This window comes from Gossypium arboreum, chromosome 8, assembly GCF_025698485.1.
Source record: "Gossypium arboreum isolate Shixiya-1 chromosome 8, ASM2569848v2, whole genome shotgun sequence".
NCBI classification, from domain to species: Eukaryota; Viridiplantae; Streptophyta; class Magnoliopsida; order Malvales; family Malvaceae; genus Gossypium; species Gossypium arboreum.
This window is the reverse complement of record NC_069077.1, coordinates 10,171,273-10,194,737: the sequence shown is the minus strand read 5'-3', so window position 1 is coordinate 10,194,737 and position 23,465 is coordinate 10,171,273. Positions and strand designations below refer to the sequence as shown.

At 31.6% G+C, this 23,465-nt stretch overlaps 1 long non-coding RNA gene across 1 annotated transcript; it reads right to left on the bottom strand.

The window, feature by feature from the left end:
* Positions 1-3,491: 3,491 nt before the first annotated feature.
* LOC108470277 (uncharacterized) lies at positions 3,492-4,515 on the bottom strand. Its single transcript, XR_001869295.2, has 2 exons — positions 4,216-4,515; positions 3,492-3,936 (listed from the first exon to the last, which is right to left on the bottom strand). It is a non-coding gene; the product is annotated as an uncharacterized LOC108470277 (long non-coding RNA).
* Positions 4,516-23,465: the final 18,950 nt, after the last annotated feature.

Genomic DNA, 23,465 nt, shown 5'->3' with positions numbered 1-23,465 from the left:
GAATATGAATATTTACAGAGTTGTTATAAAAGAATGTTAATGTTTGGTCCATTAATTTTGTCAATTAAATATTTAATTTAGGTATAGAGACTAAATTGTAAAAGTTCGATCACTAAAAGTTTTTAATTGGCCAAAGACTTAGAGACTTAAATTGCAATTAGCCAAAGGTTCAAAATAGTAAATAAACCCTTTTGTTGCATCAAATATTGGATGATGATGTTCACTTTCACTATTTTTATTTATAGTGATTGAGGTTTAGTTAAGTTTGATTAATTTCAATTAATTAAAGAATAATCTAAGTATATAAGACAAATATTAGTGGAACATTTTATGTTCTTCATTTTCTGCTAGCCAGCCAAGGTAAGCAGTTTGAGCCATTTATTGTAATTTTTATGTTTTTAAGATCATAGGAGCTTGATTTAGTTACCCATGTACCAATTTGTAAAATTATTAAAATTTTTAAGTTGTCATTGTTAATTTCTTATAAAATTTGGGTGTGAAATTGATAGATTTAAGTTTAGATTATGAAAAGGACTAGATTATAACATTTAATTATTAGTTATGTACATAGGGAATAAAATTTGAATTTGTTGGGAGATTTTGGTATAAATAGAAAATAGAAAGTCCCTAATGAATGTAATTGAAGTCGGATTTTAAGTCGAGGCTAAAAATTGAAAGTTATGACCATCTCCAATTTAGTGGCTAAATTGAATAAAATATAAAACTTTAGGCGTATCAAAAAATGAGATTCCATAGGTTCATTCATGGCATGACATATTATGAAAATGTTTGGTATTAATGGATTGTATAAAATAATTGTTTAGATCAAGAATCGAATCAAAACAAAGTTAATTAAGAAAAAACTAAAATTATTGATTAGTCCTTGAAGAATAAACTTTTTTTGTGTTTTGATCAGGTAAGTTTTGAAAAAAAATTTGATTTGAAAATAGTTTTCTTACACAAAGAAAAATAAAAATTATGAAAACTTATAACATCCCAAATTTAACATAGACGTTACGACCGAAACTTAAAGGTACCAATTTATTTGTTTATCACTGCTTATCAATTATTTTGCGAAAACTTTTTACTATTTATTTATTAGAAAACCAGCTATAGTCTAACGATATTTGTTTTTAAAATATTCCTCTTTATCTTTCAAAACAGAAGAGTCAATCATTATATTGGTTATGTTTCTGAAAACTTAATTTGTAGTTTGATTTGTTAAAAAAAAAAAAATCAAAACTTAATTAGTTTTGAAAATCAAACATCTTTTAAATATGCAGAAATAAGATAGACTTTCAAAAACCATTTAACTAAAAATCCTACAGAAAACCAAACCAAAAATAAAATCTAAAATTTAATTCGAAATTCCAATAATCTAGAAAGTTTATTTAATAATCAATTCATATAATCTTACGCAGATAAAACCAGTCCGAACTCCTGTGGAATCCCAAGGCAAATTGACATCCCAAACAGAACCAACTAAACCCAAGGCAGAATGCAAGCACAAAGACTTTATACGAACCGGATCAGTTTTGGAACATGCTCTTTGAAAGAGTCGTGGACAAGACGCTGGGCAGGAAAAGTAGAAAGACGAACCAACAACCAAAATAGGATTTGGACTCTCAAAATCGATTGTTATACCATCTCCATCTCTTAAAGGGCTAGCTTGAAACGAGAAAGTGAGGAAGAAAATGAGAACCTTGAAACTGTTCACAAGGTAGAGTTAAAGATACAGTCACTATACGTCATTAAACAAGTACCTGGACACGTAGAGTTTTTGAAGGAATTGTGCACTATCCAAAGTCCGAACATGCTAGTTTTGACGTATATACTTTATTTTGATAAACTTATAGACACAATACCATTTATTTTGATTTTTATTATCTAATTTCTATACAAGTGCGGTGCAGTGAAAATAAGTTACATGGAAAATTTGAGTATGAGAGTAATTATTTGATTGTACAAAACTTTTTAGATTTTAGATTTATTTTATTTTAATTTTTATTTTAATTATTTTATTTAAATATTATTTGTAAAACTATTTATTAGAATTTAATTAAAATTAAAATTTATCACTTATATTTTATTTAGATAAATATTTAATTTTATCTTTAAGAAATTGCGTAGGAGTAGAATACTGGTATTAATTTTTAGCTTAAAAACCGAAAATTAGAAAAACATGGACGTCTCTTTTGCTGGGTAAATTACCAAAGTCTTTTTTTCCTTTCTTTTTCATTGGCCTTGCGCTTACATTCTGTTTCTTCTTCATTTTTTTTTTAGCTTTATTTATTATTAATTTATTTGTTTAATCAACCATTATAAGCACCTAAATTACATTCTAGTTAAAGGTGGATGAAATTTCTGTATTTGAGTTGTAAGATCCAAAATCGTATTTAACCTTTTTTTATTTTAGTATTTGTATTTCTTCCGATTCAAGAGATAGATAAGATTGTCTCATGGTATTATTTTTAACGTCGTTCCAAGAAGGATCCCTTGTACGGTGTTAGGAACGATACTTAGTTGGTACAATTAATTTGAAGTCGAGTTATTTTACTGAAGAACAAGTTGGTGTGACTCGATTGGGAATGCAGCTGGGTGACGTCATTGGATTAAGTGATCTAATTTAAATGGTTCACATAGTTGATATCGTTAATTGGAGTCAAGTTCTAGTTAGCAAAGCTACCGATGAATTAAATCGTGGAAGCATCTTTTGAATTTATTTGTTTGGTAAGATTAATGTCAGGCAGTTCCCATAAATTTATGATTAAAGAAGAATTGATAGTTAATGCATTCTCGATCACTATAACTGACTTACCAGTGAGTGAAAAGACTCCATAGTCCGTCAATAATTTTAAGACCGAGACTAATGTATCCAAAGGCTAGAACATTCATCAATTAGGTTTATTTGATTTAATTTTGAAACAAATTTTTATGTACTATTTCACAGTTCTTTTACTTTTATTTATGTAATTTTGTATTACTTTAATCTTCTTTATTGATTTGACATAGGAATGCAAGAGTTGTGGGTATAAAATCATCCATGAAGTATTCTGGTTGTGAGAAATTTAAATACTGTTAAATTAATTTTTGTGGGATCGACCTTACTCTATATATTATAAATTTTATATTTTAATTTTAGGTGTAAGATTTATTTTGATGGATTTTACCTCATTTAATAAGAAATGAAAAATTTATGGAAAGTATTTATAAGAAATTAAGATTTTAGGAATTTTTAAGATAAGAATTCCTGATGGTTTAATAAAACAAATTTGAGTTATACATTAATTAATAAAACAAAATTTTCTATGAAAATTAGGCTTAAATTTGGAAAATGTTTGCGTCTTTTTAATATTTTATTTTATATAAAATCAATTAAGAGTAACTATCATCCCGATCCGAGATATAATAAACGTTACACATTGGTGAGATAAAATCTTACGAAAACATCAGGCTAACAATAAGTAATAGAAGTCGATTAAACCAAAACATTTGACATAAATTGCATTCATAATTTCATAACATTTAAATAAAATGCTTTCTAAATAATTTTCAAAATATTAAAAAAAAAGAATCTTAAAACTAAAAAGGGCTAATGGACTAGACTATTGGTCATTTAAAATAATATCTGTAAGGCCCAAATTTTGCCCGGGGCTCAATAAAACCAAACCTAATTTCAACCTTAGCCTGAGCCCAAATAAAAAAAAAATCTAAAAAAAAAAATAAAACAGTCTAATTAATAATACATGACCCAAATTAAAACCCCCATCAGCCCACAACCTAAACTTAAACTAACCCTACCAGCCCACTATCTCAAAAATTTTCAGCAGACTACAAATTCAACCCCCACGTCAGCACTCCAGACAGGATCCCCGTATACCCCGCTCCTTGTTTTCGCCCATGTTTCACGCCCCTCGTTCTCCACAACTTCAACACCTGCAATTGGAGCAAAGAAATAGGTAGAAAATGTATGGTTTTTTGCTATAAAGCCTTCAATTTTTCATAGTAAAATGGGGGGATCCAAAAATTGTATCACTCGTGTATTTTTCAAGGAATCAAACAAAAAACACACAGAAGGTTGATTTCCGATTTTGTTCTCTTTATTTTCGTTTTTCGTTTTCTTGCTTCTTTAATACTTCTTTTATTTTTTATACAAATATATTAAACAAAGATACAAAAAAGAAAAAAATAAAAGGAAAGAGGAAGGATTCTCACCAGATCCGGCCCCGTCGCCGCGTTATCGGAGCCTTCCCCTCCGTTCGGCGTGGTTGAGTCTAAAAAGGGGGTTGAACCCTTGTCTTTTTGTTTTTGGAACTAGCCTCCAACAAGTAAAAAAGGGGAGAGCTAAAGGAGTCCATTTTGGTGTATCGCCGGCCACCGAGTGCGGTGGTGGTGCGACTGTTGAAGGGCAGCAATGATGGGTTTCTTTGAAACCCTAGCAGAAAATAAAAGAGAAGGGAAAGGGGGAGAGAGCAGGGAAGCTCTCTGTTCTTTTTGTTTAAAGTTGAGGGTAGGCTGGTAATGGAATAATAAAATAAAAAATAAAAAAGGGGAAAGTTGGTAATGGAATAAAAAAAAGGAAAGTTTTTTTTTTGGTTTAAATGATGATGATGAAACGCGTGTTTGGTGGAGTGGGGTGTGCATTATCCCTAAATGGGAGATTTGCTAGATTAGTGCTTCTCCTTTGCAACTCTATTCGACCAGGCCCCATTTTTTGTTTTCTTTTGTTTTTTTTAATTTAGCTCTTAGATTTCGTTTGGGTTACATCTGGGTCCTTCGAAACACTGCGCATAAAAGGCTAGGAATATTTTCCAGCTAGTCCCTCGTTGTTTCAGCGTGATTCATTTCGATCCTTGATGGCCTTCTTTTCATTATTTACAATATGAGTCCCTCTTCCCTTACATGTATCTCATTTTAGCTCAAATTCTAACTTTTTAATTTATCCCTTAAAGTTCATTTCTTTTTATTTTCGGTTCCTTGACCATTTAATCTTGTTTATTTTTCATTTTTTATTATTTTCAATATTCTGGTTTTATTTTTATTTTCTTTAATATTTTATTTACTTGCTCTTTTTAAATTCAACCCCTTATATTTTATTTTATTTTTATATTTATTAATTTACCTATATTTTACGCCTTAGACTTCATTTTTTTATGTTAATTCAAATTCTTTTAGTTTTCATTTTGTTTTTTCTTTATTTTTATTTCACCATTGTTTTGTACTATTCTTTTGCCTTTATTTTTACATTCATGGCTTATTACAACTGCTCATTGTATTATTACTTATTAATATCCTTATCACGTTGTCCTTTTGCACCATCAATATTATTTGTTATTTTGTCTTATTTATTCTATTTATTTTATTTTCTGTTTATAATTTCAAACTAAATTGTTTTATTTATTATCTTGTTCATCTACTTATTTCTTTATTCCTTTAACTTTTATACTAAAAGTTCATTTATTTATGTTTTTAGATGCAATTCGATTTTACTATTATTATTATTATTATTATTATTATTATTATTATTATTCCTAATATATATTTTATGTATACACATTTAAATATTATATCATACCCCATATTATGCATACATATTAACATTATATCGTATATGTATTTTTATAAATATTATATTTATATATTTTTATATATTATATATTGTGTACATGCTTTGAGTATTATCATGTGTTCATTTTGATATATGTATATATCTATGTAATATCATTAATATCTTTTTATTATTTTTTAGCATGTATATACTATGTAAATATTTCAAAGATTGCATTTTATTATGTATATATTTTTAATACGGGTACATTTTTATATTACGTGTATATATCTTTTAATATTGCATTTTATTGTTATGCATATACCTTAATACTACATCATTTATACATTATTATTTCTCATACTATCTTATGTTCATGTTTTTTTTTTAAACTATGCCATGTATATACAAGTACTATATATCTATTTATATAGTTATTAATAGTTGTTTTTTTATGATTATTTCTAATATGTATGTATTGTGTATTTACCTCTAATACTATATATATTATATATTCTTACCATTATCTTTGCTATATTTATTATTATTATTAATCTTTATTATTTGACATATTATTGTTATCACTTTTTCTTTCTTACTATCATTGCATTATTATTATTATTAATAATAATAATAATAATTATTATTATTATTATTATTGTTATTATTATTATTTTTATCATTGTTTGTGTTATTTATTTATTTACGTATATATCATTTACTTAATTTTTTATTTTACTTTTCGTTATATTTGATTTGTGATTATTTTCGCGTGTTAGCTAATTTTGTTATTCTCTTCTCTTATTTTATTTTATATTAATGCATCTATTATGCTCATGTATATTATCCCATTTTTATTTTATTTCGATTTACAAATATCACTTTATGATTTCTAATTCTCTAAATCTAATTCAAGTTAAATTAGTGTATTCCAAGCCGGTTTATAATTATTCGTTTAAAAATTCTTTAAAACGGAGACGATGTTCGATGTTTAGCAATTCGGGGAATCGTGCCCTATCGTGCTGGGTTGCAATTTCTTGTTTGCCCAAAATAATCGGATGTCTCTTTAGAATTTTGTTCATGTTTTCTAAAAAATTTTTAAAACGAAGGAAATGTTCGACGTTCGGCAATTCGGGGAATCGTGCCCTATCGTGCTGGGTTGCAATTTCTCGTTTGTGAAAAATAATCGAATATCCCTTTGGAATTTCATTCACGTTTTCCAAAGCGAGACAATGTTCAACGTTTGGAAATTCGAAGAACCGTGCCCTACTGTGTTGGGTTTCGATTCTCTCGTTGGACTAAATAATTGGGCATCCTTTTGCTGTTTTCAACATATAAATTTTTGAAGTCAAAATTCATCATGTTTTCGAAGGCTTAAAGGATTATGTCCTATTGTGCTGGATGTGATGCTATATTCCTCTTAGGCAAGAGAATTTTGATGACTAACTTGAGTTACTCAAATGTTATAAAAAAGGAATCACATTTCAAAAACATTTTTTAAAGCTTAGACATAAGGACAGTACTTAATCGATTTGGTACCAATTTTGGACGTAATGAGGGTGCTAATCCTTCCTCACACGTAACCGACTCCCGAACCTTTTTCTCAAAATTTCGTAGACCAAAATCATTGTTTTAGTAAACCAAAATGTTTCATTAAAACAATCCAAATTTGTAGGTGATCCGATCACACCTAAACAAGAAAAGATTGGTGGCGACTCCATTTTCGCTTTCCGAAAAGTCGATCTATTATTTTTAAATCGAAATAAAAAAATGGTTTCGACAATATCTATTTAGAAATTGTGGGTATTACATTTGGCCCCTTAGAAAGAGTTTAATCCTTTAAACTCCTATTTGGTCTAACGTTCACTACAACCTCAACAAGGTTAGGATTGATGGTACGAAGAGGAGGCATACAAGTTCTCCGAAATTAACTAACCTATTACAATATTTCAACTAATCATAACAAAAGAAAAAGGAATAAAATAAATTAGAAAATGTCTCAAACTAATTTTTTACCTCACACTTAAGATTTTATAAAACTTAAAAGTAAGATTAAAATATTTTAAAATCGAAAAACCTGGACTCTAATATCATTAGATTTGTCAAGTGACGAATCATGACATAGCAAACGCCACACATCTATGATATAAAATCTTACAAATATACAGAAAAAAAAACACTAAGTGACAGAAATTTGGTTTAGCAAAAATATTTAACATAAAAATTATAATCATAATTTCATAAAACAGTTATATATATTTTTGAAAATAAGCTTCAAAACATGTAGTAAATTAATAAACTTGAAATGATCATGCCAAAATAAAAACCGTACTAACTACCTTAATTTAGATGACCCGTATTATTTTAATTTGCAAATTTAATTCGTGCCTCTTAAAAAAAAAAAGTCATGCTTTTTTACTGCTCTAGATCTGGAAGAACCAAACCAAAGTATACTCTTTGCTTCGAAAAATTGAATTAAAGTTTTGAATATCATTAAAGCATGGTAAATCATGTGTAATGATTTAATTTTTAATTAAATGAATTTAAGGTGAAAAAATTAATCAAAATAGTAGAAGAATTGAGATATTAAACCAAAAATAAAATAATTAAAACACATGATGACATGTGTGTTAAAATTTACATATAAAGAATTATAAATTTATAATACTTGAACATACAAAAAGCCAGCATTAATACAGTCTTACAAAAATATATATATATATATATATATATATATATATATATATATATATATGACATGAATTCATAAAATACATATATAAAATATAAATATTTTTCACTATCTTTAAAAACTAAAGATTGATTTGATTCCAACAATTACGCTCAACATTATAGCAAAAGACATGAATTAGGTGAGCAATTAAATTTTCATTTTTTTTTGGTTGAAGCCCTTTTATAAAGGAAGAACTAAGGATTTTAACAACCTTTGAAGAATACAAACATACGAACAAGGAACAATTTTTTATATTTAATTCTTTAACTAAATTTTTATTTAAATTAAAATGATAAAGTAATAAAATTTTATATGTATACTTCTAAGTTTTTATAATTCTTATTATTTTTAAATTTTTTATAATTTTTAATGATGATGTCATTATAATATCATTGTTGCCACATATCTTAGTCTTAAAGTGTCATGTATCTTGAACTTAACAACATTAGAAGAAAAACAGTATCAAAATAGTGGATAAAATAAATTAGATATCAAGTTGTGAAAAAAAAATCATTAGTATCAGAAGAAAGATGTCTAGTTCAAGGCCAAATGAGTTTTTAAACCTTTTAAAGTTGTAACTTAAGCTATTTATTTTAATATATATAATTATTAAAAGCATAAATATTCTCATAATAAATTTTATTATTTTAAAGTTGTAACTTAAAGTTATTTATTTGATACGGTAATATCAAATAGATGTATCACTTTGAAATTACCTAGACTTTTTATTTCGAATTGATTAGAGTTTTAAAATTAGAAAAAAAAAATCATCTTTCTTATGGGCAAAGAATGGCATGCAGGAGTCTGCGTGAATTCCAGCTTCAAAATTTTGTCGGAAAAACCTTGGACAGGAACATGATGAATTTTTCAAAGACAATAAACTATGTATGTAAGTAAAGATAGACATAGCTAGATTCAGAGCTTGACATCGATATGGTTGCTCACGCACCATCCAAAGTGGGCAACCCTGCTGCAAAGTTGGAGGTTTGTGGGAGCCTTTTTTCCTCTAAAAGTAATCTTCCCTTTTAGACAATTACCAAATAAAAAACTTACGATTTATACAAGCATTCATAATGCTTCTTGGTTCATGGAGTTTCCAACCGAGATTATGCAGTGTCTGATATTGATAGAAATCCATTATTTAACCTCTTGGTCCCATACAACACAGTTTTTACTGTATGCATTAACTCAAAGGAATGATCATGGATAATTATTGCTGAGAAATTGATCAAAATAATAATAATAACCAACAAAAGCCAAAAGGACATAATGATGGAGGATCATCTTGGGGAGACACATTTTCTGGGCCACTAATGTATGAAAATTTTTAGGCCATATCCCATTGTATCGTTGTAATGTGGTGGGAAGGTGAGCATGAAAATGAAGGAAAGAGTATTTCTTTACCTCAAGAAAACAGAATGAGAGATATCTTACAAAGAGAAAAGAGTAACATAAAAGAGCGATAATGCAGCGGGTTGCACCAACGGTTGCAATTCATATCGTTTTAATTGTTGGTATATTTTTATTTAAATATTTTGATAATTTTTTTACAACTTTTTGAGGATATTAAGCATAAATTATCGAGATTGTTTTTGATGATGAGATTCAGCTAAGCAAAAATATTTTTAAAGGAGTTCTAGTATGATCTATTTATCTTATTTCAAGAGATCCAGGATTTGAGTAAGTGAAAGTGAAGATGATCTCTTTTTATTTCATGCCTTATCAACTACTTAATTGAGTATAATTTTAGTGGCTTGATTCGATCATACAAGATGGAGAATCACAAGTCGAATATTGCCTACATATTGAAGACCTTTTTTTATTGATTTATGGACAAGTAAAAAGAGCACTATGGTAGCTTGATCTTTAGACCCCCTATGTTCGATGGTTCCAACTACATCTACCAAAAAGCACGAATAAGAGTGTTTATTAAGATTGATAAGTGATAAAAGTAACATAATTTAATCTCGTTTTTAATGCGTTTTTAGATTATTATTTATGCAAATTGGTGAATTTATGCTCCTAATCATTTGAATTCATGTTTCTATATTTAGGAGAGCATTTGAGAGCAAAATGAGTGAAAAACGAATGAAATCGAATAAAAAGAGCAGATTTTATGAGCCAGACGGGCTGGACACGTGGCCATGTAATCCACACGGGCTGGAAACATGGCCGTGTGAGCCAACGGGCTGGAAATAAGGCCGTGTGATCCATATGGGCTGGACACACGGCCATGTGAGCCAGACGGATTAGACACACAGCCATGTGCTAGATCGTGTCAATTTTGCGACTTGCATCCCAAACACGCGGAAAAATATAATTTTTAGGCTTTCTGGGCATTCTAAAGTCTATAAATACCAAATAGAAGAATAGAGAAGGGAGCTATCAGAGAATATTGAAGAAAACAACTCGAAGAACACCATTGGAGCCAACTATGAAGCAGACTTCCATCAAGATTGAAGACTTCCTTTTAATTTCTTTTGAAGTTTTTATGAGTTTCTTTATTTCTTGCGGTTATTCTGACTTTGAGATGTTTTTATTCACAATTATAAACTAATTTCCTAGATACCTAAGGAGATGAGCCCTGTGATGAATTCTATTATTTGATTTCTGTTTTACGTGATAAATATTTGATTCTTGTTCTCAGTTATGTGTGTTTATTTTTTGTTTTAATATTTCTAGGATATTAATTCATGTTTAATGTGCTTAAATTAGATGAGGAGAAGTCCATGTTTAAGAGTAGATCTAGCATAATTGAGTGGAGTTGCATGCAATCCTAGAAATAAGATGGCATAAATCTACCAGATTAAAGTCAAATCTAATAAAGGTATCCATAGATCAAGTTAATACGACATTAAGGGTTTTAATTAGAAAGAAATTTCAATTAATCAACCTAAAGTCAGTTTCTCTTACTCTCGAAAGAGATATTAGCATAATTTAGGGATTTTTACGGATGAAGATACCAAGTGAATAAATCGTTTAATTCAGATTCATAATAATAGATGAAGTCTAGGTGAATTCTTTCCTGGATATTGTTTTTCTCATTGGTTATTATTCAATTATTTTCTTGATTTATTCTCTATTGAGTTTTTTACTTCAATTAATTTAGTAATTTTTGCTTTAAACCAATCACTCCAATTTGTCAGCTAAATAACAAGAAAATGGTAATTACTAGTACTTTTAGTCATCATGGATACGATATCTTTACTCACCGTAGCTATACTATTTATTGATAGGTGCACTTTCCTTTATCGTATTTTTAGTTGGTAACAAAGAACACAGTAAAGACTCTAGATAAAAAGGCATGGAGAGCAGTACTTACTGGTTGGGGGCCTTAAACTGCTGGATGTAACAGTGTAAAAACACATGAACCAAATACCACTGGGACCACAAAGGAACATAAATTGGCTAATGCAAATTATAAAGCCCTTAATGTCATCTTTAGTGGTGTGGACTCGTAGGAGATTATGACAATATCAAAGGTCATAACTAGTTGTGAAGACAACACATGAAGGAACCTCTATCAAACAATCCAAACTTTAATTAGATATTTAGCTTATGATGTTAGATTTATACAACTTAACCATTAGATCATGAAATTTGTTAAGATTTTGTTTAGTTTAACTTTGATGAAAGTTGAGAATTTATAGTAAGAAAGTCTTGATTATGAACATCAAGTTGCTTTTTATGAAGGAAATGAGCTTAAATGGTAATGGTTGTGATGAGATATAATTTTATTAAGGATACTTTACATGGTCATTGTTAAGATCTGTAAAAAATTGAATGTCGATAATGAAAATAGAACGATCACAAAATAATAAGAAAAGAAAATAAAAACACACATATTTTTACATGGAAACCCTTTTGGGAAAAACCAATGACAGAGGAGAAGAAAATTCACTAATGTCGAATTTGAATGATACAAGAGGAGTTTCGACTACTTCTATTTATATGTTGTAAAACCTTATTCTAATTAATGTCAAATAGAAGAAGAAAAGTTCTATACGGATTCTACTTGTACAATCAATATCAAATAAAAGAAGTGTACTTCTATATGAATTCCACTTGTACAGCCAATACCGTACCCGGGGGCCGGAGGCCCTCGTAACCCCAGTCCAGTTTTATGTTTAATGGCCTTAGGCCTTCATCCCCACAGATCCCCCTATTTTTCCACTGTATTTTATTTCTTTAATAGGAATTTGCGTCACATAACTCTAACAATCTCCACACTGACAAGAATTCTCAAAGAACATATTATTTACCACAAACTTTCAACGAACAAGTTCTTCACCTCTTCCACGAAACCCCTTAAGGAGTATTCTTAAACAATGAACACCAACCAAGTCCAAGCAATACTCAAACTTGGTTATAAGAAGTGACTTAGTCATCATATCTACTGGATTATCATGAGTACTGACTTTGCTCACAACAATATCACCACGAGCAACAATATCATGCAAAAAATGATACCGAACATCAATGTGCTTTGTTCTCTCATGAAACATTTGATCCTTCATAAGGAAGATGGTACTCTAATTGTCACAAAACATTGTACTGGCCTGAAGATCGGCACTCTAATTGTCACAAAACATTGTACTGACCTGAAGATCCTTACTTGGTTCACCAAAGAGTCCCTTTAACCAAATAGCTTCTTTACAAGCCTCTATAACCAACATGTACTCAACTTCAGTAGTAGACGAAGCAACTGTAGTTTGCAATGTGGCTTTCCAACTGATTACGCAACTCCCAATTGTAAAGACACACCCTATGAGAGATTTTTTTTATCAAGGTCTCCAGCAAAATTAGAATCAACATACCCAATGACTCCATCTCTAATTCTTCCAAATTGTAAGCAAACATCAGTAGTACCTATTGATAAACCATAATATATACATATTTTTACCCCATGCTTGGCATATTTATGGATGATTTTTCCTTGGTTTCATTGAATTTGATGCTCTTAATCCTTTAATTTTATGTTTTATACTCAGGAGAGCTTAGGATAGCAAAAAGAGCGAGAAACAGGCCAAAAAAAAGACAAATTGGGCCTATATCAGTGTTTCGCACGGCCTAGGCACTTCCACATGGGTGATTCACACGCCCGTGTGTGACACACGGGTAGACCACATGCCCGTTTGTCATGACCGTGTCGACACTAAACCAAGTCAGAATTACACACGTCCTGAGCACTTTTACACGGGCGTGGCACATGACCATGTCCCTATCGAGCCCAAGTCTAATTCTACTCGAAAAAGGCTAATTTTGAGGGTTTTGAAGCATTCCAAAGTCTATATAAACACCCTAGAAGAGGATTAAAGGGGACACACAGAGTTGAAGGCAGAAAATACTCAAGGACAGCCATCAGAATCACCTCAGAGGCAGGATCTACATCAAGATTGAAGATTTCCATCCAATTTCCTAGAAGTTCTTTGGGTTTCTTTATACTTCATTGTTTTCCAAACTTTGAGATATTTTCCATTATTATTATGAACTAAACTCCCTAAATACCTAAGGGAGACAAAACTTAAGACGGATCTTATTATTATTTGAGTTATATGATAAATACTTGTTCTTATTTTTAATTGTGAATTTAACCTTTTCTTTAATATTCCAGGATATTAATTCAGGTTTTTGATGTGCTTATTCAGTGGAGTAAAAGTCCCTGTTTAAGAGTGGATTATTCATAATGAAGAGGAGTTGCATGCAATCCTAGAGATAGGACGACATAAATCTGCCGGATTAGAGTCAAATCTAATAAGGGAATCCATAGATCAAGTTAATGCGATAATAGAGGTTTTAATTAGAAAAAGATTTCAATTAATCAACCTAGTGTCAGTTGTTTTTAGTCTCGAGAGAGATATTAACATAAATCAGGGATTTCTACAGTTTTAGTCAAGTGAATAAATCGTCTAACTCAAAGGTAATAATTGAAGTCTAGGTGGATTCTTCCTTGGGTATTATCTTCTCCATCGGTTTTCCTAAAGTATTTTTCAATTTTTATCTTTGTTGTAATCTTAGTTAATTAGATAGTTAATTTTAGTTTTTAAAATATCCCTTCGATTCTCAGGCTAGATAATAAAAAGATAGTAATTACTAGTACTTTTAGTCCTCGTGGATACGATATTTCCGGTCTGACCTCAACTATACTACTTTCGATAGGTGCGCTTGCGTTAGTTGAATTTTTAGTTAGTTTTACGACCATCAAGTTTTTGGCACTTTCGCCAGGGATCGAACCCAGGTCGCCCGTGTGACAGGCAGGAATACTCACCACTATATATGCCAAGCATGGGGTGAAAATATGTATATATTATGGTTTATCAAATATCCCCACACTTAAGCATTTGCTTGTCCTCAAGCAAAATCCTCAACTCACAAATAAAATAAATCCTTCTCAACTTATAATTCTCATCAATAATGTTTCAAAGTAATCCCTAGCAATCATACATTGAAAGCATAACTAAAAGAACATTAAAGTTTCTAACAACCCAAATTGAACATTTCAATCATAAAATCGTAGGTATCCCCCTTTATTTAAGTAATTACCTTTAATTCCAAATTGACAAGGGTTGACATTCCTTACTAAAGATTCACTCAAATCACTCAAAGTGTTTAAGGTTCAATAATTAAGCACTCAATAGGCAAACATGAAAAATTATTACCATAGGCTTGCATGAAAATCAACTCTCCACCACTATAATGAGATGATACACAAATCAAAAGGTCATTAACAGGGTTGTAATGGGGCTTAGGTTAAAGGTGTGGATAAAGGCTGAAAAAGAGGGTTAGAATCGAGATTAATTTAAATAAATTACCAAACTTTGACAAATGAAGCTAATTGCTGAATTACAAAAAGGTGTCAGAATTCAAACCATCCGAAACTAATGATGTGAGCTTTTTCTAAATAAAACAACTTTGACTTATCCAAGCTCTTTAGAAAAATATGTGATTGAATGAAAATAAATATACTGTTTTTTTTTAAAGAATAAGAACAAGTATAATAATGGAATGAACATAATAATAAATAACCCGACAACTGGAATAAACGAACATAGTTAGGTAATTAATCAAATCAAATCTCGATAAAAAGGGAGTCAATGAGAAGGGAGAAATTTTTAACAAATCAAAAATGGTTAAGTTGAGGGTTACTATTAAGGGGAAAAATCAAGAAATAATAGTCAAGGCTTAAAAGAGTTCACTAGCGGTCAATTATGTGGGTAGGCTTTTTATGGGGTAAATGGATTAAAACCTAAGTGCCTTTATCATTTCAGTATATCAAATCAAAGATATGGTCTCGACATGTATTATTGATGCAAGTTCAAAAATAGCAAATCAATGTTGACACACTCATAAAAAATTAGTGAGCAAGAAAGATATATGCTCGAAAAGGCTCAAAATCTTACGAAAGTTATGGGTGTTTGATGTCAATCCTGTAAACTAAAAAATTCAAGATAATACCTCAATTCAAGGAAATAACCTAACAATTTTAATTCTCAAAAATCAACTTATCATGCTTGATCCCCTAATGTCTAAAAGTTTAAACAATCAATGCACAGTTACCTATGATTTAATTCAAAACATATAAATAAAAATCATAAATCAATCAAATTCATTCTAATAGTAGTATGAGAGATTTATTTGAGAACAAGATAAAAATTCAGGGATTTTCTGATAATCACCTGTAAGTATCTGAAAATCCACTGAGCTGTTTTCCAGTGTTCTTTATCGGGATTCGCCATGTATCTGCTAATTGCATATGATAAATCTGGATGTGAGCAAACCATAGCATACGTGAGTGATACGTGATATTCGCGACAAGTTTTAAAAAATTTATAATTAATCGTTCTTGAAACTAACTATTATCACGATGAAGGCAAGTGTACCCATCGAACAGTAGTATAGCTGTAGCAAGACCGGATTGTCGAACCCAAAGGAACCAATAGTACTAGTAATTACTTTCTTTTTATTATCTAGCCTAAAAATTAAGGGATTTGTTTATCTAAACTAATTAACTAAACTAAGTGTGCACAGAGAGAAATTGGGGAAAAGCTTTTGGGAAAATTCGATTGATAAAGACAATACCCAAGGAAAAATCCACCTAGACTTCACTTGTTATTTGACTCTGAATTAGACGATTTATTCATTTGACTTGACCCGTAGAAATCCCTAAGTTATATTATTATCTCTCTCGAGACTAATAACATCTAACCCTAGGTTGATTAATTGAAATCTCTTTCTAATTAACGCCCTAGTGTTGCATTAACTCGATCTATGGATCCCCTTATTAGGTTCACTTTAATCTGGCAAAATCTTATCACCCTATCTCTAGGCGTGCAATCAACTCCGCTTAATTACAACAAATTTACTCTTAGACAGCGTCTATTCCTCCTCTGAATAAGAGCATTAACTTGAATCAATATTTTGGAATATTAAAACAAGAATTAAGAACACATAATTAAGAATAAGTCAAATATTTATTATACAATTCAGATAATAATAACAAGATCTGTCTTAGGTTTCATTCCCCTTAGGTATTTAGGGGGTTTAGTTTATACTTATGAAAGAAAACATCTCACAAGAATAAAGAGAACAAAACATAAAGAAAACCCAAAACCCCTGAATGGAAATTGAAGGGAGATATTTAGTTTTGACGATGAATCCAGTTTCTGAGATGGATCAATCGGCTTCCCTTGAGTAATTCCTTAGCTCCTCCTCTGTGTGTCTCTTTTAAGTGCCTCCTCTGGTGTTTAAATAGACTTTAGAATGCCTAAGAGCCCTCAAAAGTGGCCTTTTCCAAATAAGGCTATACTTGGGCTCAGCAGGGCACGCCCGTGTGACACTCCCGTGTGCGATTACTTCAGCCCGTGGTCAAGGCTATTGAATAGACACAGACGTGTTGTCTACCCGTGTAAGTCATGCTTCGATCCTGCCAAATGGACACGGCCGTGTGCCACGCCCGTGTGAGGAAATCCAGGCCGTGTTGATTTCCCACGTGGGTCTATTTTCTCCGTTTTCAGCCCGTTTCTCACTCTTTTTATTCTTCTATGCTCATCTAAGTATAAAACATGAAATTAAAGAATTAGGAGCTTCGAATTCTCCAAATCTAAGGAGAAATCTTCCATGAATGTACTAAGCATGGGATAAAAATATGTATAAATTACGGTTTATCAAATACCCCTACACTTAAGTGTTTGCTTGTCCTCAAGCAAAATCCTCAACTCACAATCAAAATAAATTCTTCTCAATTTATAATCCCTATCAATAATATCTCAAAATAATCCATAAGTAACCATACATTGAAAATTCAACTAAAAGTACATCAAAGTTTCAAACATTCCAAGTTGAGCATTTTATCATGAAAACATAGGTGTCCCCCCTCATCTAAGTAATCACCTTTGATCAAAATATCACAGAGTTTAACATTCTCACTAAAGATTCACTCAAATCACTCGAGATGTTTAAGGACATCAAATAAAGTACTCATTAGTCAATATGAAAAGTTATTACCATAGGCTTGCATGAAAATCAAATCTCCACCACTATAAATTGAGATGATACATCAATCAAAAAGGTCTTTAGAGGATTGTAATGTGGCTTTGGTTAGGGGGTGTGGTCACAAACTGAAAGAAAAAGTTAGAATCGAGATTGAATTGAAAAAATCATCTACCTAGAAAAATAACTAATTATCAGTTGAAAACAAGTGAGCTTCTTCTTAGAGTATGGAGCACTCAAGTTAAAAAATGACAAATTACTACTACTATGTATGTAAGTATTAATTTTTTTTAAACTTGAATCAAATAACATAGAACTTAATTGTTGCAACGAAGAATAAAACATAATTAAGAAATTAGTTCAAATCAAATCTCAACAAAAATAGGGATCAAATTAGGGGATTTCAACAATAATGGGTTATGGGTTAATATTGAGGGTGAATCAATTGATGGCTTGTTAGGCTCAAAGGGGTTCACTAAGGGTTAATTATAAGGTAGGCTTTTGTGGAGTGAGTGAGTTAAACCTAAGTGCCTTTATCATCTCGACATATCAAATCAAATGGTGTGCTCTTGACATGCATAATCAAGCAAGTTCTAGAATAAAAAATCAATACTGACGCACTCATAATAAACGTAAGCATGAAAGAAACAAAATATGCTCTAAAGGCTTAAGATCTCACAAAAATTGTGGCTTTTTGATGTTTAAACTTGTGAATTTCAACTCAAGATAATACCTAAACTTAGGGAAGCAACCTAAAAGTTTTTAATTATTCAAAAATCAACTTATCATGCTTGATTCCCTAATGTCTCAAAGTTTAAACAATCAATGCATAAATGCCTATGTTTTAATTCAAGACAAATCAATAAAAATCATAAATTAATTAAAATTCATTCTAATAGTGATATGAGTGATTCACGTGAGAATAAGACAAAATTCAGGGATTTCTAATGATGATATAAAGGACCCCTCACACTTAAGATATACATTGCTCTCAATGTACAAAGATGGATATATTGAAAAATATAGATATATAATCATAAGATAGGGGGAGAGGTGAAACTTCCTGAACGATGAATGAACTCCTTGAATTGTAGTTATGGAGAATAATCGGCTAAGACAATGATACTAGTGGAGGAGGATACTCCGGTGGTGGTAGAGTTTCATTAGTCCATAAGTCTTGCGCCAAAAGAGTATTATATCTGGTAGTAGCTATGGTCGTGGGCGAGCAGGACATGACAGTCATGGAGAACCTTTGCCAGTGGAGTTTTTAGTACCTATTTGATGATGAGCTTTGGAGCTCTTTATGACTATAATAAAATCAAGAACTCTTTAGGAAATATAAGGAAGCATAATTACTCGTAATGAAATAGACGAAAATAAAAATTGTAAAAACTAAAATTAAACTAATATTAAAGGGAGATGAAATAAAAAGTACTTAAAGAAGATAAATAAATATAAAAGTGAAAATAAAAATAATAAAAAGTTCTTAAACATCGTCACCATCAGATGGTTCACGAGGTGGTGGTAGCGATGAGATGTGAAGGTGCTGAGAAATCTGATGAAGAGTAGTATCAATGTGATCAAAACGCTGAAAACACTGTTGCTCAAATCGAGTGAGGTGCTCAGAGATGTCAGAGTATGAAGCTTCCACATGAAGTAGACGATATATGGGTGGTGGCTGAGACGGTGGGTCCTCATGACATGGAGGGACATCATCAGTAATGTCCTCTGGGTCCTCCTCCTTGGTGGACTGGATGAGACGGTATTGAGGAGGTTGGGTGCCACGTCATTTCTCGATCATCCTCATATGTAGCATGCTCGAGATGCCCTGTGGGGACATCTGGCCGATGAGAGTGAGGGAGGATGATTATGCCACTGTGTTGAGGAGCCCAAAGTGCCGAGCCAATCGAGTCACATAGGGCCTGATAGAGATGACTCATCTCCTATGTCGCTCCGTTTGATGGTGGATGGTGAGGGCAATGAAGTAGGCAAGGTCAAAGACGTGCCCGTTCGCCATGCTCACAAGAAGTAGGTATCGTGAGTGTTGACGATGCCGGTGCTCTCTCGCCGTCCTGTCAGAGTGTGGGCTAAAATAGCGTGTAGGTATAACAGGGATGGGGCGAGGGCTGACGCCTTAGAGCGGCTAGGATTATAGGTGGCCTAGGTAGGGACGAGGTGTAATATCCTGATTTTGGGCCTAGTCGGAATAGTGGTTTCGTGACCACAAAATCTGATATAGAAATAATTATTTTATGATTATTTTAAGGTCTATGATATGATTGCATGATTGTGTGAAAATTTCGTGAAGAAATTTTATGCATAAAGTGCTTAATTTGAAATTTGGGACTAAATTGAATAAATTGCAAAACTTTTGCTCTAGAAGTATTTTGCATAAAATTGAATTAGATTATTAATTAGAGGTCCTTAAAGAGTAATTTTACCAATTTCTAAGTCTATGGACAAAAAATTGGACATGGATGGAATTTTGGAAAGTTTAGTAGTAAGGGCATTTTGGTCATTTAGGGTAAAATGAATTAAAATACAAAATTAAAAGCCAATTTTGCTCATCTTCAACCCCATGGCCGAATATAGCAAGGAGAAACCATGGCTAGGGTTTTCAAGCTTCCAAGCTCGATTGTAAGTCCGTTCTAGCCTCGTTTTAATGATTTTTATGTTTTGGAGTCCCTAGCTCGATTTAGCTTATGCTAGCAATAATTTAACCTAGGGTTTATATTTGGAAAAATACCCATAGGTGAAATTTGTGTATTTTGGTGTTTTATGATAGAATATGAGGTTTTAAATTATGTTAGACAACTTGTGCTACTCGGTTTTAAGTGAAAACGAGCAAAAGGGCTTAATCGGTAAAAATACCTAATAGTCATAAGTACATGTTAGAGTGAGAATTTGATGTTTCCATAGAAGGAAAATGATCAGCATGTCATAAAACATAAGAAAATAGGCTGAATTTTAATTTACGAGCTTTGGGGCAAAAGTGTAAATATGCAAAGTTTAGGGGCAAAATTGTAATTTTTCCAAAATATGATTTTGGGTCAATTTGAATAATGTGAGTCCTAATTAGACTATATTTTAAATGATAGAGCAAGGAAACTTGAAATTCGGGCTAAAATGGGGAAAATACCAAGTTGTGGACGAAATGGTAAAAATAGCCATTTTCGCATACGAGGTAAGTTCATATGTAAATGTTGGTAACATAGTTATTATTTTAAATGTTTTAATGTTTTTTAAATGATATGATAATTATTATGAAATATTATACTTGTGATAATTGTTTGATAATATGTCAAATTATGTGATATACTTGGAAAATATGAAATACTACCGAGTATCGGTATCGGCATTCCGTAGAAGATGGTTGAGACACATGATTGGGAAAAAGGTCCCGTTGAACCTTAGGAATGGATTAGGATACAAGTGACATGTCACTGGGATATTTGGGCATCCGAACTCGTTGAGTTGAGTCCGAGTTCACTTATGGATGCGAGCGTCCGAACTCGTTGAGTTGAGTCCGAGTTCGTGAGATGTAACTAGGCATCCGAACTCGTTGAGTTGAGTCCGAGTTCACTTATGGATGCGAACGCCCGAGCTCGTTGAGTTGAGTCCGAGTTCACTTATGGGCGGGTTACATGGTAGCTTGGCTACATATGTGGCACTTATGTGCAAACTTTCCATGTATCCGAATTATATTCCGATGTGTTCAACGGTAAAGTTCTACTCAAATGGAGGAATACTCAAGATGAAAGGGACGTATTGGTAAGTGTTGTGAAATGGATACTTTGAACAGGTATGTACTTAACCCTCGGGTTGAAAACTCAATATAACAACAATATGGTAAGATGATAAATGAAAAGGTGATATGAATGTCTTGGTGATGATTATGCAAATGATGTTTTATGTTTGCTTATATGGTTATGTTACTTGCTATTTGCATGTGAGCTTACTAAGCATTTATGCTTACTCCTCCTTTTCATTCCTTGTAGTGTTGACAAGCCAGCTCGAAATCGGAAACGGTCGGAGGCACGCCACACTATCCGTATACCATCTTGGCATAATGGCTTGTATATTTTGAGTATGGCATGTATAGCATTATAATCATTTTGTATATATGGTCTTATGATATGGTTATTTAGTGGTATGGAAATAGAAATGCTTGGTAATGATTAGCCATTGGAATGGCTAATCATGATCATATTTGGTATTATGTATGTCAAATTGCTAGCTAATCCATGGAAACCATGAAATAGGTAAAATTTACCATAAAATAGATTCAGACAGCAGCAGTGACGTGAGTTTAAAAAATCACTAAAAATAGTAGAAATGGAATTAAATAATGAATAAGTTATGGAATCGAAGCTTGATGAGTCTATTTTCATATGGAATAAGCGAAACAGGTATATGAGCTATATTTTATGAGATGTTTAAATTTTTGTGAAACAGGGCCAGAGCGATTTCTGGATCCCCTGTTCTGACTTTGGAAATTCACCATAAATTTTAAAAAGATAATTAGAAATCACACTTTATATGTACAGATTCCTTATTGAGTCTAGTTTTATTAGAGACAAACGGCATAGTCATTGAAGCTCTGTACAGGGAGATATCTGATTCGTAATACACAGAGGTCAGAGTAGTTGAACCTGAAACATGGGAGACTTTAACTAATAAACTGTACTAATTGGCCCAACCAAAAATTCTAGGAAAAAGTTAGTAGATATATATATGAGTCTAGTTTCAGGAAAAATTTACGGAATTGGATTTCGAGTTTCTTAACTCGAGATATGATTTTTAAAGCGACTGTGATGCAGTTAGCCAGCTTGTCTGGAAATTTTTAAAATGAATTGTATGAGCTGTTTAATTAATGAATTAAGTCCGTTAACACCTCGTGTTCGACTCGGAAACGGTCTCGGTGCGGGTGTTACATTTAGTGGTATCGAGCAGGTTTAGTCGGTTCTCGGACTAACCTAGCATGTGTAAAAGTTTAGCTATACATGCCACCGATGCGTGATAGTGTGATATCTTCCGACGCGCGTATGAGTACCGTCTTATTTAGACAGGGTACTCTCCAACCGAGATGTGCCGACCATGTTCACGGTTATGTGAAGGTATTTGAGTAAAGTTATGATTATGATAAGTCTCGGTTCAGAAAAGTATGAATAAAAGTTTATGATACATATGTGATAATATGTGAGATGAAAGTTCATGTTGTGATAAATATCCATATTTGCTTAATGCTCATACGATGTAGTGTATGTGGCTTACTTGATAAGATGAACGGAATAAATAGAAAGTAGTAGAGGTATGAATAAAGGTCATAATATCATAATACGAATGAAAATGTCCTTGTCTTGATTGGACGTTGAATGTTGATGAATGTTAATGATATACAATTTTTTATGAGATAAAGGATTATAATGAAATGAACTTATCTATGTTAAATTGTTGGACTGAATTATATGATTGTAATGATATGTACATGATGATGCACAAAATGAAAGTTGTGATTGTGATGCAAATATCTATGTTTGTTTGGCCTTATATAATGTCATGAGCATGAATTAATTTAATTAAATGAATGGATAAGTAAAGCTGTCTAGAAAACATAGAATGTATGCATAAGTATATTGTCTAAATGGGACAATAGGAAAATTGGTGTAAGCCAACATGAATGAATGACATGAT